The 18657-nt window shown below is 34.9% G+C and overlaps 1 protein-coding gene across 8 annotated transcripts in view; it reads left to right on the top strand.

Moving 5' to 3' along the window:
* Positions 1-18657, top strand: part of TBC1D5 (TBC1 domain family member 5) — a 553318-nt gene that overhangs the window by 141561 nt on the left and 393100 nt on the right. For all 8 annotated transcript variants that reach the window (XM_037736376.1, XM_017522211.2, XM_037736379.1 and 5 more), the window contains exon 2: positions 2865-3069. The gene's annotated coding sequence lies outside the window, so the exon portion shown is untranslated. The remainder of the gene's footprint in view (positions 1-2864; positions 3070-18657) is intronic.

Here is an 18657-nt window from a genome sequence, read left to right as displayed (position 1 = left end):
CATGGTAAAGACCTGCCCTCATGATTTAGTTAGCTCCCACTAGGTCCGTCCCTCATCACATGGGAATTCAAGATGAGATTTGAGTGGGGACACAGCCAAACCATATCATAAAGTGAGCTAAGTATATATGAGATCACAGTGTTGTCATGTTAAGCATTGTTATTTGGGAATACTTAAGTTATTGTAGCACTGGTCTGATAAGCCGTTGAAGCCAAGAGCTTAAGACCAGCTTAAGCAACAAAGTGAGACCCCATTTCTACAATAAATAAATAAATAAATAAAGGCATAAGTAGTATTTTGAATTACCCAATATGCTTAAAATCTTCTCAGAACTTCATTGCGTTGTACTTGAATGAACTTTACAACAAAAACTTTCCCCTTTTATTGAATCTGCACAATATTTGAAGTTTATAATTCAGAAAGGTTATCACTGGTTATATACAAATGTATGTTTACTTATATTACTTACGTTTACAATTTGTTTATTTCCTTTATGTGGAATGTGTTTATTTTAGTTGTCTAAGGCATAAAACCTTTAAATTTCTACCAACTTGTTAAAACAAGGAATAGATATTTTAGTAGGTTACTTAGCTCTTATGAAAGTTAGAAAGAAATCAAAAAGGTTTAAGTAATATAGAGATTATGCTTTTATGTTGACTTTTTATATTGGGCCTTTATTTACTACATGACTATTGTTGGCAGATTGAAGTGTATTTGTGAAAACTCCTAAGTCTTTGGTATTTCATTGAAAATTGGTTTCGCGCTGTTGTTTACTTTTTAAAATTAGTGCTCTCGATAAGATTTTGGTTTTCATCTCTCCTGAATTCTCCCTAGGAGTGCACAACTTCAAAAAAGAGGCATAGTCAGCAGAAAAAAGAGGTGGTCTGAGCATTTGTGCGTTAAATATGCATGTTAATTAGGAAAAAAATTAGAAAAATATGAAAACAGATGTTACATAAATTATTGCAGTCCCAGGGCGGCAGTAACTTATACACTGACAATAATTTTTATATGTGCATGTGTATATCTATTTCTGGATTTCTCAATATTTATGTAATTCCTAAGAGCATAACTAGAAAAAGAACTGGTATATCCTTTCAGTGAGGCTATGGTAAACATTCCTGCTGCATATGGATTTTTGAGAAAGTTTAGTTGTTTCATATAGTCTTACTGTAGAGATGGTTTTTTGTGTTTCCTAATTCTGCCCATAGCGTTCTTTTTTTGATTCCTTTCTTGGTTTCTCTGATGGTATGTCAATTTATTCTTTGATTGGCTATATCCTGTCACAACAGGAAGGTTAATTAAGGATCTTGGTAGAGTAAGAAATTGAAAATTGGCCTAAAATAAAAAATTGGTCTAAATTATGTATTTAGAAATAAAACACATTATAACTATTAATTATAGTGTTACTTTTTCTTCGTGTTACTGTCATACATTCTGAAGAAATGGCCATCGTTCTCTGAACAGTAGTGACATACTACTATGACAATACATATTGGTACAGATTTCATCAAATACACATATGTTGGAGTAGTTGAAAGCTATTTGAGTATGTTTTATTCTAAACAGCCATCCAAAGAATAAAAATGGTCTACATTTTTACAAAATTAAGATGAGAAATAGTCATGCTTTGTTTTAGTGTTTTAGCAATTTTTAGTTGAGCCATACATGAAAAAGCATGAATGTAGTGCTGTGCAAGGAGCAGCTGATGATATTTAGATATTTTCCATTTGTGTAATATAATTTAGAAAAGTATTGTTTGTTACTTTTCAAATTAGATTGGAAATTAAAATAAGAAAATGCAACATCACAATGTAATGCATAATTCTCTTTACCAAGCAGACAAACAAAATATGAATTGTATTCAATAAAATGGGCATATCTAAAAGGGCAAAAAACTGTTTCTGGAAATCCTGTTTTCAGAAGTGTGCTTTTGTTATTTGATTTTAGTAGAATGTCATACTAAAATGTGTTTGAAATAATTAATTCCTACTGAATCTCAATAAGTTTCAGTTAGAATCTGTCATCTTGTTTTTCAGTTACATGTTATTGATTTATGTTTTACATTATATTAGTGAAGTGCTGCTATCTTTTTTTTGCATGCACTAAGCCACCAGTAAGCTCTTAACAGGTTGGTGAACCTTAAGAACTACTAGAGAATAAAATCTAGAGGAAGTTTAGTAATTTTTGTTCTTAAGAGGTTTTTTACTTAAATTGGATAGCTTAGTGAAGAAATTTAGTTATTCTTACAGATTTTATGTAAATATATCTATGTCTATGATTATTTATGGAGGTGTATTAGTAAAGATGATAAAAGTTTTTTTATCTAGAAAAAGGCTGTGAAAATTAATTTTAGCACCTAAATAATATTCACGTGTCATCACTGATGCATCTGTATTCTAATTTTATATTTTATTAATGCTTTGGAATCCATTTTCAATGAAATTTTTTTCACATTTGTTTTCAAATGTCAAATTTCCATTTTTTATATTATGTGATTTTAAAATGTGATACCATTTTACTATGTGTTAGAATAGTAGGTTCCTTATTTCAACACTTTTATGTCATTTCAGTGCAAAGTTAAATGAAGTAAGAGGTGATTGTTTTATAGTGAAGTCTGTTGTTTTTGTATTATATCTGTAAAATGCCATATATTTTTGGTATTAGAAAAGCTTCCATTTCTTCCAGGAGTTAAAATAGGCGAAGGAAAGAGTGATTAATGAGTAGTTTAACATTTGTCCTCTGAGAATTTAAATATTTTGATAGGAATTTTTTTTAGACTGCCTTTTGAATTGTTTGATATTAATTAGGGTTCCTCCTGGGATAAGAGCATTTGAAGCTATTTTATTTATTTGTTTTTCTAGGGAGATGCTGTTTTTCCAGCAGCTAAGTTGAGGAAGAACGTAGCTCGTCTCTGTTTCTTGATTCCTCTTCAATTTCTGTTTGCTAACCAAGACTTGTGTTTGGAGAACTCTATTGTACTGAGCCTAAGTCATTTTCGATCTATAACAAGAACATGCATTTTCACATGTCAACCAGATTTGTGGACCAGTAAAGTTCTCCCAAAAGGTAAGCATATATATATTAAAAATATACGTTTTAAAATAGAATACTCTCAGTACCCTTACCACAGTAATGTGTTCCATAGATATTTGTGCAAAAAAAGAAAAAAAAAAAAAGTGTGTGTGTGTACTTCTGCCAAATTTAGATTGAAGACTTCTTCAGGGAATAGTGTTGCCCCTGCAACACAGTTACTCAGTTTCCTGATCTGTTTCTGTCTTACCTCCTACTTTCAGTCACCAGTTTCCTTTCTTTTCCCTTTGCTCATTGTTTTTCTTCTCAGTTGGCTGAATCTTCCAGGTGTCTTTTAAAAATGTTTTTCCACCAGCAGACTTCAGCACTTTCCTTAGGGAACACTTTTTGTATCCACAGGCCTTTTATTTTCTATTCTCCGCCCCACAATATTTTTTAAAGGAGTAGGAAATTAGAATGTTTGAACTTAGAGTTGAAGGTATATCAGATAACATTCACAATTGTTTTCCCCATTATAACCCATAGAAAGGAATAAAATGTGTATTTATGAGCCGAGTCCTATAGGTATAAATGAAACTGAAACAAAAGTTTAATTTTTACCCCAACTACCTGGGATGTGTTGTATGCTGTATTATATTATATCCTTTGTATATTTTATTTAATGCTTCCTGGTATGTGTCACTTATGCAATTTCAGAAACCTAGCTTTAGATCACTTGAATGTTTGTTCATCACTGATTTGTTGAGAGAGTTAAAATAAATGAGATAATTTCTTTTCTGCATCAATAAAGCTGCCTTTTCCCTTGTCTCTTCTGTGCTTCTCATCTCTTTCCCCATTCAATATAAGCGATCAAATGACCTAAGAACTGGGTTACTGCTCGGAAACTCCGCAGTCCTTACTGGGTTTTTTTTATAGTAAGAAGTACACAAGTATTGAGATCTCAGAATTTTAAAGAAGAATAAATCTTTGATATAATCATATCTTTATAGTAAAATGTATATTTCTTTATTCTCTTCTTGTTTGTTTTGTCTGTCTAAATTGTATGTGCATCCTGATGTCCTTAAATGATTCTTGGTCTGAAACATGTTTAACTTTTTACATCCTGAGTATCAAGTTAGAATAACCCAGATCCTTTCCCAAAGTGGTTTCTTCTAGTACCCATTCCCATTTTATTTAACACTTGTCTCCTTTTAATAAATTGTAGGCATTGTGATTTATTTTTTGTTAGAAAGTTTGGTAAATATAGAAAAGCATAAAGCATATAAAAATTACCACTAATCCAGGCTGGGCATCGTGGCCCACACCTCTAATCCTCGCACTTTGGGAAGCCAAGGTGAATGGACTGCTTGAGCTCATGAGTTGGAGACCAACTTGGGCAACATAGCAAATCGCCACATCTGTCTAAAAAATAAATGTTAACTTAAAAAAATTAAAAGAAAATTATTTTGAATCCTATCATACAGAGATGAACTGATATACCATTTAAAAAATCTATTATATTTAGCTTTACTTGAATTTAATAGAGGAAAAAAACCACCTGAAATGAAACTTAAAGAATTGCTAAACCTCAGATAAGCTCCCCACCTCCAAACCATAAATACTAGCTCTGAGAGCCTTCCAAAGTTAGGTTGACATTATGAACGTCTTTGAAAATCTTTACTCTGGAAATAAGAAAATAGAAAGAGTGAACTGAAAGGAGAATGTCTTTTATTTTAAGGTAATCTATTGAGGTGAAATTAATATAACAAAATTCACCATTTTGAAGTGAACAATTCCATAGCATTCAGTATGTTGACAGTGTTCTGCAACCTTCCATCTCTATCGAGTTTGGAACATTTCCATCATGCCATAGTAAAGTATTACCTGTTAAACAGTTTGTCTTCATTCTGCCTTAGCCCTAGGCTCTGACAGCCTTCAATCTGTATATCATCTCTATAGATTTATGTGTTCTGTATATTTAATATGAACATAACCATATAAGACATGATGTTTTGTGGGTGGTTTCTTTCATTTAACATAATATTTCCAATTTTCACATTGTAGTACTTGTTACTTCATTACTTTTCTTGGCTGAATGCTATTCCATTTGTTTATCCATTTATTCGTACATATACATTTGGTTTGCTTCCACTTTTTGGTTACTCTAAATAGTGCTGCTATAAACGTGTTCAAGTACCTATTCTCTGTTCATATGAGTATGTACCTAGGAGTGGAATTGCTAGGTCATATTGTAATTCCATATTTAACTTTTTGAGGAACCACCAAACTGTTTCCCATGGCAGTTGCATCATTTTACATTCTTGTCAGCAATGTATCAGGGTCCTACTTTCTTTGAGATAGAGTATTGCTCTGTTGCTCAGGCTGGAATGCAGTGGCACGATCTCAGCTCACTGCAACCTTTGTCTCCCAGGTTCAAGCGATTCTCCTTCCTCAGCCTCCCGAGTAGCTGGGACTACAGGTGCATGCCACCAAGCCTGGCTAATTTTTTGTATTTTTAGTACAGATGGTTTTTTCCATGTTGCTAAGACTGGCCTCAAACTCCTGAGCTCAGGCATTCCTCCTTTCCTCCTCCCTCAGCTTCCCGAAGTGCTAGGATTACAGGTGTGAGTCATTGTACTTGGCCAGGTTCCACTTTCTCTGCGTTTTGCTAACGCTTATTATTTTCAATATTTTTGATTATCAGGATATCTTATGATTACTGATAAATGACTTTTAACAAAGTAGAGAAATAATATATTTCTTCTATATTTAATTAATTTCTTTCGGTATGGTTTTTTTTTTTTTTTTTTTTTTGAGATTGGGTCTCAGTCTGTCTCCCAGGCCAGAGTGCAGTGGTATGATCTCAGCCCACTGCAACCTCTGCCTCCTAGGCACAAGCAATCCTCTCACCTCAGCCTCCCAAATAGCTGAGACCACAGCATAAGCCACCATACCTAGCTACTTTTTGTATTTTTTGTAGAGATGGGGTTTTGCCATGCTGCTCAGGCTGGTCTTGAACTCCTGAGCTCAAGTGATCCACCTGCCTTGGCCTCTCAAAGTGCTGGATTATAGGCATGAGCCACCATGCCTGGTCCATATTTTATTTCTTATTTAGCAATTACATTTATCATATAGGGATTATGCATCATTTCAGAATATCACTTGGTTCTGTTTTCTCTCCGGAATTACCTGACCAGTAGACATATTTTTCCCACAATAAAAGTTTCTTTCTTCATTTGCTCAAAATCATGTATTTTCTTTCACATATTTATCATTTTTTTGGCATATGTGTAATTTTTTTAATCAGAGTTTTAAATTGCCATTCTTTTTGTTTACTGCTCACGAGAGATTTATGCCTGTATTTTTTTTTTTTTTTTGACAGTGCACCATAGTTGTACTTTTGGGCTCTTAAATCATAAAGTAACATTTTCGTAAAGTTATTTACACTCTTTTTGAAGAAATTTCTCAACCTTAACCTTCTATTTAAATTAAACCAGAACTTCCTTGGCCTTTCGCTGGCATGTCTTTCTGAGATTTCTTTTCGCTATACTACTGAGTTAGTTGTACTGCTTTTTGTATCCCATTTTTGTCGTCATCCATAGATTCCTTTAATTACAACTTCAGAAAAGCTAAATGGAAGATGAATTTTCTGAGTTGTGCATATTAGAAAAATTTTTAATTTTATTTTAACAGTTGATTGATAATTTAGCTGGGTATATGTTTCTAGTTTAAAATGATTTTCCTCTGAACTTTGAAAGCTTTGCTTTAATTTTTTTCTACTATCCGTCATTCTTCCTGAGAGATTTGAAGCTGGTCTTACTCATTGAGGACTGTTTTAGGAGTTATCACACTGAAAACAAAATGGATAAAAATCCTTAACTTGATTAAGCTTACATCCAGGGTAGAGAAGTTGATAACCAGCAGGATAAATAAATAAAATATGTAGCACCTTAGATAGTGACTCTGTGAAGGAAAATAAAGCAGCTGGTTAGAGAGAGAGAGTTTGGAGTATAGGGAGAAGAGTGGAAGTTTTAAATAGGGTGGTCAAGGAAAGCCTCACCGATAAGGTAGCATGTGAGTAAAGACCTCAAGGAGGTGAGAGAGTGAGCTGAAGGATCATCAAGCGCAAAGGTCCTGAGGCAGGAATATTAATGATGCATTCACAGAACAGCCTCAAGGTCAGTGTGGCTGCAGCAAAGTGAGTAGAGAGCAGTGGGGAGTAAATAGAGTGTAACTGGGAATCTAGGTCTTTTAAGAACTTAGATTTCATTTTGAATGAGATAGGGAGCCATTAGTGAGTGTCATCATCTGCTTTGTAGTTTAAAAGAAATACTGGCTGCCAGTTTGAGAATAGATTTTCAGGGAGCAAGGACAGAAGCAGAGAGACCATGTAGAAGATTCAAGGTGATAATTTTGGTTTGAATAACAGTATATGCTATTGCATTGGATTTGAGTTATGCAAGAAAGAGATGAGTTAAGAATGACTCCAAGAGTGCTTGGCCTGAATAACAGAAAATATAGAGAGCTTCATTTAATAAAGGAGGGGAAGATTATATGATAAAAGGAGTACATTTGGGGGAGAGGATCAGGAGTTTCATTCTGAATATGTTAAGTTGAGACGTCTGTCGGGTAGAAAGCTCAAGGAAGCAGTTAGGCACATTGGTCCAGAGTTCAGGAAAAGAGGTCTGAGATGAAGGAAGAACTGTGGAAGTTGTTAATTGTAGATGGTATTTAAAGGTATGTATTAGTCCATTTTCATACTCTGTGAAGAAATATTTGAGACTGGGTAATTTATAAAGAAAAAGTGGTTTAATGGACTTAGTTCTTCATGGCTAGGGAGGTCTCACCGTCATGGCAGAAAGTGAAGGAGGAGCCTGTCTTACATTACGCAGGCAAGAGAGCATGTGCAGGGGAATTGTCCTTTATGAAACTGTGAGATCTCATGAGACTTACCATCACAAGAACAGCATGGGAACAACCCTCCCGCATGATTTGATTACCTCCCACCAGGTCCCTCCCATGACACATGGGGATTATGGGAGCTACAATTCAGGATGAGATTTGGGTGGGGAGACAACCAAACCATATCAAGATGTAACATTGATGCTGTACAGTAGATAAAGATAGAGAAGATTTAAAATTTTAGCCTTGGGGCATCTTTAGTAAAGGGGTTAGGAGAAGAGGAAGAATTAGTAGAGGTGGTTAGAGAAGAAAACTCAGTGAGGTTAAGAGAAAAAGCCATTTGTCTTTCAGAATATCTGAAAGTGACGTAAATGTTTGAAGGAAGGAAGAGTACTCATCTGTGAAAATCTTATTTATAGGTGAAGTTAAAGATGGACTAGGTTCAAGGGAGAGTGGGAGGAGAAACACATGTGGCAGCTTAAAGGGGAAGTTGGAGTGAAGAAAGGATTTTTTTTTAAATGGGAGAGAAACAGCATACTAATGGGAGTGTTCCAATAGAGAGGAATAAACTGATGATGCAAGAAAGAGTGGAAAATTGTTAAAGCAGTGTGTATAAGTAGATCACCTTAAGTAGCAGCATGGATGGTTTATTCTTAGTAAGAAGGAAGGCAGAGGTTATGGCACAGATCCATTGTTAAAAAGCCTTCGGTTGAGCTTTGCGCTGTCTCCCGGATGTGTTATGTACAAGCAGCATCATGATTACTTGCTTCCCACTTCTTTAGGCTTGTCCTGTAATTCTCCTTTATGGTTTTTTCTTTAACAGGTTATGTAATGTATGTAAATGTATAGTGGTTCCTAGTTTAGGAATTCTGTGGTTAAAAAATTCTGTTAATAGAATTAAGACTTACAATAGGCATTTGTGAATTATACACCTCTTGATGTTTTTAAAAAGTTTCAAGTTTGTAAATATTTCTGTAAAATGCTCTAGAGAACCATCAAATACTCTAAGAGCAGAAACAGGGCCATCAAAATTCTTTCTTATACCAGGTTGGGAAGTTGATGCTTCAAATTCGCTTACCAGAAAATGATAAAGTACTTCATGTCGTGGATTGCTTGAACAAGGGTAAAATTGTAATTGTAAAAAAATCTATGGATGCCAAGTGTCTATTGTTCTTTATGATTCATATTTCTCCTAGTCACCTCAGCCCTTAAGTACACTTGATAAATATGGGATACAATAATGGCATTAGAATTCTTGCATTTTCCTGTTGGTATAATGTGATCTCTGCTATTTCTCTGGTGTGCTTCTGAGTTGTAATAGTGTTGCCCTTCTTACCCATTCTTGCTCAAGTTCCCAGCTCTCTGTAGTGATACAGTAGTTCCCTCTTATCTGTGGTTTTGCTTTCTGGGTTTACTTTCCGCAGTTTCACTTATCCGCAGTGATAAGTTTGACTTATCCGTAGCCACTAATTATGCGGTCAACCACTGTCTGAAAATAGGTGAGTATAAAATAAGATATTTAGTGGGGGGAGGACTGCATTTACATCATTTTTATTATGCTGTTTTATAATAATAATTGTTCTGTTATATTATTGGTTATTATTTATCTCTTATCTGTTACAGTGCCTAATTTATAAATTCAGTTTTATCATTTGTATGCATGTACAGGAAAAAACAGGTTTCAGGCATCCACTGGGGGTCTTGGAATCCCTCATGGATAAGGGGGACCCTGGCTGTAGATAATGCTCATGGTATCCAGTGACATGATTCAAGTTGTATGTTCACTGTGCCCTAATACTGTAGTGTTTAAGAATGATAATAGGTGGTATAGGAGCAGTTACAAGGGCAAAAAGAAAAGCAGCCTTGTAATTACTATTCCCTGTAGTGCCTCTAGTGATTTACTTCTTGGGTTTAACTAACTAATTTCAATTTTTTACAACTCCCCACTTTTCCCTAAAACCTGGCAAAATTTCCTTGCTTGCTAAGCTGGAAAATCTTTTGAGTAATACTTCCTATACATCTGTACATTTGCTTGTCCACTTAAGACATGTTTACTAACAGTCAGTATACTTGGCCAGTTTACTTTGCATTCTGTCTTTGGAAGCACCTGCTGTTATGAAGTAATAATTAGAAATAGGATGTCTTAGGCCTCTTATAACCTTATTTTAATTCCCTCTAAATTTAGGTTCTAGCTTATTGCTTTCCCATTTTAGCAAGCATAAAGTTCTTTCTCCAAAAGGAAAAGAGAAAGAACTTTATTCTTGCTAAAATGGGAATGCAATAAGCTAGAACCTAATTATTTAACATCTTATAATTTATCTTCCTCACTTGGCTTCACATATACATTTCTCCAGTGAGTTACCATTTTAACATCTAGAGCCTGGTTTTTGTGGTTAGGTTACTGACCTATAAACCATTTGCAATGAGTTTTCCTTTGTGAACACACACTTGTTTGCAAAAATACCAGCTATCTTCTGATATGTGCATATTCAGGCTGCTATTTATGTTCATCATTGGACCTCCAAACCCATCATAACAGTTTTCTAAGTTAAACAAAATAAACCATTATTTTTATGGATTTTTTTCTATTAGTGATGTATTTTGAGTAACACATATAAAGTTGATTCTTCTTAAGTATTTTTCATTGAACTGAAAATTTTTAAGTGGAGAAGATATTTGGGAATATAGAGAAAAGGTGAAAAGATAATTGTTTAAAGAGTCCCTGCAATGTTGGCAGCTCTGAGAGTAAAATCAATCTGAATTCATCTTTTCAGTTATTAACCATTTACTTATGGCAGGTATTCAGCTAACTGGATAATTACTTTTAAAATAATTTATCCTTTATAAGAAGTTTTGCTTTTTAAATTGGATGATGTGAGGAAAATTCTTCTTCTCCTTTTTTTTTTTTTTTTGGCCAAATTGATTGTGAATGTTTTTAGGTTTTCACATATAGTGACTATCACTTTTGTGATAGACAGCCAACCCTAGATAAAAGCGAAATGTGGAAAATACAAAATCTGTTTCACCTTCTCTTTCTCTTACTCACTTTTACAAGGGCTTAATGAACAGTGAAATTGACCAACAGTTTCACCTCCTTTTCCTTGCAGTTCTGGAAGTCTGTTGTGGCACTTAGTACACCCGAAAGAAGTAGCAGGAAGGTTGATAGACTGAAAAGGAGAAGTTATATGAACGTATAATCAGACATTTAGAAAACCCATAGTAGTTGAAAGATGGCTGTATTTCTGATTTCCATTCACCTGTGCAAACCACATTTGTTAGATATTTCTATTTTTCATAGATATTTGAAGATTTTACTTCAGATTATTCCCACTTAAGGAGTATTTGTGTTTGTACTAGTTTGTGGTGTGAACAGCTGACCCATTTAAAGGAAATTAAAAAATTTTTAACTTGTAATGATTTGACAGTTATTCCATTAACATTACACTCATTAATGAGACAGAATAAGATTTCAATTCTTAAAAATATGTGCCCCACATTTTATAAGTGGTATGAACAATACTTTGCCTTAACTTAAAGAGTTACTTACTTTATTCAGTGTACTGGTAAACATTGGCTGAAGTTTTTTGAAAGCCCAAATTATTTGGAATATATTTGAAACCTCTGCTCTTAGGTACATCTGGGTTTTTGCATTATTTAGGCTTAGAAGTTTGGAGTTTGCAATTTCTGTCTTCTAATGACTTAATATATTTATATTTGTATTATTGGAAGCAAATAGTTTTACCCACGTAATTGCCATTCAGCTCTAGCAATGTGGTATGAAATTTATTAAAATAAGTCGTTATTTCCTATGTGAGATAGCCATTTAAAATGTTCTTTACCTGATGAGCATGTATTTTAATTCTCACAGTAGAATGGAGGAATTGAAGTATTTCTATAGCTAGGGGGAGTGTCAGCTCAAGTTCAATAGTATGATGTTTGACATTAGGCCAAGGATGTTTTCTAAGTTTTCAAAAATGTTTATTGTTACTTTTATAAAATACATGTGTTTTTATTATATCTTATGTGTTAATCTAATTTGCTGTTGAAGTCAGTGATTAAGGGGAATTGTGTACCAGTAGGGTTCTAAAACCTTGATATTATTTTAATCTGATAACAAATGGGTTTAAGTTCATGTTCTTTCAGTTGTTGGCGACAAATCTAAACCTGTATTTTTTGGATTTATGAGGATAAGTCCTGCTTTGGCAATCTTGTAGATCCCCAAGAGAATAGTTAAACAGTGATTAATCATTGTTTCTTCACTGAGTGTGCAGAAAAGAATGGAAAAGCTGCATTTCACACTTCTGAAGCAATTAATCCCCATGATCTTAGCCAGGTTTGTCTTGTAGATAAGTCGGGATACAAAACGGTACCTAATTTATCAATGTATGCATGCCATAAAGTATAAAACACACAATTTATTTCGTATCATTTATAGTCAAATGTAAAAAAAGAGTGACTTTGCCATATCCAAGAGTGTTTCCTACATTACCTTCATATAAACTAAGTACCAGAGATTACAATGGGATTCCTGTTTATTGTGCACATCTGGTGCAGTCACTATGCATTTTCTCATTCACTTGCTGGCATTTTTAGTGATTGTGGCATAAATCACCTTGCTAATCAGAAACATAAGTGACGGGAAGTCATCTCCTTTTTTTGAACAATGGGAAAAAACATATGGCTTCTAAGACAGTACTTGGCTGTTATACTATTTATGTGGCATTATATTCTGTATTTAGAATTTCATATTAATTGCAGTAGTTTGGTTGAAGGCATTGAACATTCAGGGTTTGTGGTCATAGTATTTGTTTTCTACCTCTTTCATAATAAATAAGCAGAAAAGGTATTTAGAAACTTTAAAAAATTTAATTGTCAAAGGGTAGTGAATATAACAACTTTTTAATCCTTGGCTTTGTGATACTTACCCACCTGTTCCTACCACTTTCATTTTTCTTATTATTGAAAGACAAGCAAAGATTCCTTTTAAATATGTGCATTTCAAATGAAAATTAGTTCAGAGAAGTTTTTAAAAATTTCTAAATACAGAGGTGGGAAGAGTTTTTGAGATGAAGATGAATTAAAGACAGTATATATTTAAAAATGCTTCTGTGTGTGTGTTTACTTAGATGCACTGATACAGTAATTCCAAGTTAAAAGTTAGTTTTCAATTATATCTATTTCAAAACACTGCACTGATCAGAGTAAATGTTACTGTCATTAAAGTACTAAAATGTAAATTGATAGTAGTTTGCTTTTGCATTTTTGGTGAATTGCTGTTTATTAGTTGGAATCGCTTTTTGCAGACACTACCGCTTAAAGTAAAAGATGAAAGTAAAACTTTGTAAAACTCGAGAAATTTTTATACGCAGACTTTAAAGACTGCCTTCAATATCTGTGATAGAGGGCTTGCTGTAGCTATGATTCGCCGCCCCTCCCTTCAAAGGGTTGTAAATATAATAGCCTTTTATTCTTGATTTTATAATACTTACCTATCTATTCCTTACCAATTTTGTTTTTCTTATTATTGGGTGGCAAGAAAAGATTCCTTTTAAATGTGTAAATTTCAAATGAAAATTAATTTGTTCAGAGAAATTTGTGTCTTTTACAGCTTTTTCCTATATTACATGTGAATATAAATTCGGCAAATTTTTAATAAATATATCAGCACTTATTTATTAAAATTTGTGTTACTTATTTTGAAGTGTTCCCCTTGGGAAGATGTACACATAATCCATCAATCAAAGTACTTTTGGAATGCCTGTTTTTGAAACTTCTATAGTGGAATTGATGTCTAACTGCTCAAAATACATATTTTGAAGGGAGATAAGATTCATTTTGTGTATATATGTTCTAGTATTTTTCTTAAAAAAATCAATCAATCATTCATAATAGCTTGTCTTACACCTTGTGTATACCTTGTAGATAATTGGGCACTATGAATAGAAATACAGTTTTGAAAAACTGCCTGGATTTTAAATAAATGGCCATATTTATCCATTTTGTTTTAGAAATCTTCAGTGATATTGTCTCAAGGACCACCTGCAGCAGGAGTCCACAAATTGAATAAATGCAACATAAGGAGAGGATTTTTTTTTTTCTGTTGTTGCTTGTTTCAAAAATGCAACCATCCAGATTCTCTATTAAGGTATATTGTGCTATTTTAAATATTATAGTTATAACTGAATTAAGACCTTCTTTCTAAATTAAAATTATCCAGTGCTTAGAATTGACTGAAATCTATAATTTACTGCCTCACTTCTTGGCCGTTCTTACTTTCTTCATGCTCTTAAAATCTCCATCACCTCTCACCCCTCATTATTTTTTTAAGCTTGAGGTGAATTTCTTGTAGAGATCAATTTAAAAGCAATACAATTTTAAACACATGTGTATGTATTTCCTTTTTCTTCAGCAAAATGTAAAATTTCTAGGAGGACTGGATGTTAAAACCCAAGAATAGTCAATTTAAGGGATGGCTATGAGTATCAAAATAAATGAGGAAAAATAAAGAGTTCTATTCTTAGTAACTGAACATTTTGGAATTTGTCAGTAATGGAACTTTGAGGAAAAATTTCTTGCATAAAGCACTTGATGGGAAAAATACATTAACCTAAAATATTTACATATTCATTATGTTTACAAAGCCAGGAATTTAATTTCTAAATGTTTATCAGTTTTTGAATGAAATTGAACTACCAGTCATGTTGATATTCACTGTACATTTGGTTTAAATGTTGCTTATATTTTTGGAGAATTTGCATTATTTTGTTTTGGTTCATTCTCTGTCTCATTTACATTCATAGTTTGTTGGTGTATATTACCCTCTAAAGTAAATTCTGAACTGAGTACAGAACTTGCAAGAAAAGTTAATGTCCTTTTCTTATATTCTCATGGCCTAAAGAACAAATCCTCCCTATCATAGGGATAACCCTACTGATAGTTCCCAGCCAGACAGGTTATTTCCTGCTGCTCGTCTTTCCAGCATCCCTTTCCTTCCTTGTGTTTGTCTGGAAGTGGCTTTTGGAATGCCACAGAGGTGATATCCCTACCAGTGGTGAGGCTAGAGTGCCTTCTGAAACCCTGCGGGGTAGGTGGTATGACACTGTTGGCCTAATCAAACCAAAATTCAGGTGAAAATGTTATTTGTAAATTTTTTCCAAGAAAGGGAGGCTTGAATTTGTAAATGGAAAAGCTTCTTTGAGTAGCATATGTAATTCAGAATTTTTATTATTTATTTATTTATTCATTCTTTTGAGGCAACGTTTCACTCTGTCACCCTGACTGGAGTGCATGTTGTGATTAAGGCTCACTGCAGCATCAACCTCCAGGACTCAAACAATCCTCTCACCTCAGCCTCCACTACAGGTGCATTCCACCATGCCTATCTAATAAAAAAAAATTTGTAGAGCTGGGGGTCTTAGAATATTGCCTCGGCTGGTCTCAAATCTACTGGACTCAAGCAATCCCCTGCCTTGGCCTCCTGAAGTGTTGAGATTACAGGCTTGAGCCATTGCACCTGGGATGTTGGAAGTTTTTAATGGAGTATATTAAGTATGAGAAATATGGAACAAGAAAGGGTGTTTGTGTTTAAATATTTCTGTCTTTTGTTATAATGTTTGAGGCTCTTTCTGGCTAGCATGTTTCCAGTGTGGTCTTCACTTGTTGTTCCTGTAGCAATTCAGGCTTCTCTGGGACTATGGAGGTCAACAGTATATTGAGGAACTGCAAGTAGTTTGGGTTTGCAAATTGAGTAAGAATGAGACCTGAGACTATAGATACAATGTCTAGATTTTTGAAGAGTCTTGTGGGTTATACCAAAAATTTGGGCTTTTTTTTTCCCCCCAGAGGAGGAACAAAGAATGAAGAGTAGAAATAGTCTCAAATTGCAGTGCTAGTCATTGTGATCTACCGCAGAAATTTAAGCCAAGGAGAGGTGGGATCAGATTTGAATGTTAGAGCATTTAAGTGAAATTTAGCAATTAAGTTGAGAGGCAAAATTCAAGAGCTCAGATACTTATAAGGAGACTTTATACTAAATTAAGTCAGGGTTACAGGTAAGGGAGAAGAAAGGACTAAATTGACCAGATTTAGTGGTTGATTGCATCTGAGAAGACCAGAAAGGAAATACTGGCATTTGACCTGTGGGAGTGGTTGGTTGATGATGCCATCCCTGCAAGAGAATACAAGAGGAACAGTTTGAAAGAGGATGACTTCTGTTTGGACATCTTACTGATTAAAGATAGGAGATGGTTGAATGTATGGATTTCTCAAGGCCAGAAGATAAGTTACTGTAAGAGATATGTACTTGGAATCACTAACATAAATGTTGGTATGAACTTATTTAAAAATTATTTGCTAAGCATTTTCCAAGCATGGTGTTTGGCACTGAGAGAACAAAGATGAGTAAGTGTATTTGATGGATATCTAAGGTTGCCCAGGGATGATAGGTAGAGATAAGGAGAAGTACTTGGATAAGTTGACTACTGTCAAGCCAAGTGATGGGAAAAGAGAAAGTTGTCAAAGAGATGAAGGAAGGAAACAGTGAATAATGGTTGGCCTGAATGCAGAGCCGGAGACAACAACATGACAGTGTGATAAATAGAGGGGTCAGAAGTGAAGTGTCAAAAGTGCTTGTCGAATTTGACATCTCTATCTAATGTGCCTTGGAAAGCAATTGGAGTGGTTTGAAGGAAACATCAGCCCATAAGGTAGTTGATATATAAATGGGACATGAAGCATTATGGACTAGCGGTGAAAGGTACTGTGTTACTATTATCTGAAGAGCTGATCGTTAGAGGGGGACACAGGGCAGCAGAGGTTTGTTGTTCTTCATTTAGAAGAGTCTTCAAAGTGTTTACATATTGGTGACAAAGGCCCAGAAGGGAGAGAGAGTGGTTGATGATACAAGACAGAAAGCAAGTTAAAATGGTTAAATTTGGATCTATGTGTATGAAAAGGTGGAAAAAATTTGGACTTGCCAGTGGAGGGATTAGTGTGGATTTGACATGACAGTTCAGGTCTTCCAGGAGGCAGATGCCAAGATGGAATTAGAAGCTTGGGAGAGTGCTTGGGGGGAAATCTTAGGAAGGTTAAGAGAGAGAGGGAGCAGGAATAAGCAGGGAAAGCCTTCCAACTCATGTAGGTTCAACACCTGTGTTAAGAGAGGAGTAAGGAGGCTGGGCGCGGTGGCTCACGCCTGTAATCCCAGCACTGTGGGAGGCTGAGGCAAGTGGATCACGAGGTCAAGAGATCGAGACCATCCTGGTCAACATGGTGAAACCCCGTCTCTACTAAAACTACAAAAAATTAGCTGGGCATGGTGGCGCGTGCCTGTAATCCCAGCGACTCAGGAGGCTGGGGCAGGAGAATTGCCTGAACCCGGGAGGCGGAGGTTGCGGTGAGCCGAGATCGTTCCATTGCACTCCAGCCTGGGTAACAAGAGCGAAACTCCGTCTCAAAAAAAAAAAAAAAAAAAAAAAAAAAAAAGAGAGAGGAGTAAGGAAGACACATTGGTGAGGAGGAACCTCAGATTGCAATGTAGTTTCCAAAGTTCCAGCTGAGACAATGGTGAGGGGATGGTGCAGTAGACAGAGCAAATTTTACCTATTAGAGATGCCTTGTGTTGGCAGGATTGGTTTTCCTGCAGCCATCCCTGTCATTGCCTGGGAGCTGTATGGCCTTGTGTGAGTGTGGGGAGAGTATGGCCTTGGCTTAACACTGCAGAGAATCCTGAAAGTATGAAAGCTGGATATTGTCAGCTGACTGTAACTTCTCACAGCATTTTGTCTCTGAGTAGTATATCTCCGTGGCTGCCACAGTGGATGTAGGTGTTTTAGTTGGGTAAAAGCGTCAAAGATGGAATGAATTTCTGTTGGTGCATTATTTCTTCTCCTTTCAGGAAATTAGGTATAGAGTAAGAGAAGGTGTGTGAGATTGTGACTGTTGGGAGGTTTTCAGGACCTGATTAACATGGGCGAAAGAGAGATTAATGGACTGGTGAGACATTAGTTGAAATAGTAGCTCATAGAGTCTAGGAAATGAAGCTAGAAGGAGAATAAGAGATTTAAATTAAATGAAGTCAAAGAACTAGATTTTTCAATGAGTTTGAAAGTGTTTGTACCGAGAGTTCAGGAATAAGAGAACTTAAGGTTAGAGAGAATTGTGATAATAAAGTGGTATATTAGTTTAAGATTAATAGCTGAGCTACAGGAAATAGTGATATTTTGACATCCCATCGTGTGAATCGAGAATAAAATGTTATCAGCACAAAATGACAATTATATGTATGCATCACAGAATCATAGCTATAAATACCATGAAAAAGTATAAAGGTATTGTAGTTGCTTAGTTTTCACAGTGTGACTTTCCTCTCAAGTTAAGTTTCAGAGTCACTTGTAATAATCAAGTTTCTTAATTGACTAAATCTATTCATTGTCAGGAAATGCAGTTTTTTTTGGTAGGATTTTGTTTTTTTATGTGTTCTTTTTCTCCATTTCTCTTACAGCCTAAGAAAATATTTTAGTGCTTTTGTATTTCTCAAAAGAGAGTCAAGCATGTTGCCCTCTTGTAAGGGATCTGTTTGTGTCTCTAAAGGTCACCTCATAGAAACGTTAGAGAAGTGAAAAACCTCAAAAACCTGCATATCCAAACATGACTTTAACTGATTAAGGGACTATAGCAGTATTAAATGCATGTAAACACCTTTTCTGTAGCTGTCTCTTTGTAGAGGGGACTTAGAGGTTGCAA

This window comes from Cebus imitator, unplaced genomic scaffold (genome assembly GCF_001604975.1).
Source record: "Cebus imitator isolate Cc_AM_T3 unplaced genomic scaffold, Cebus_imitator-1.0 Scaffold24, whole genome shotgun sequence".
Classification (NCBI taxonomy): domain Eukaryota; kingdom Metazoa; phylum Chordata; class Mammalia; order Primates; family Cebidae; genus Cebus; species Cebus imitator.
Note: the sequence above shows the minus strand (reverse complement) of the source record. Positions and strands in the feature narration are given on the sequence as shown.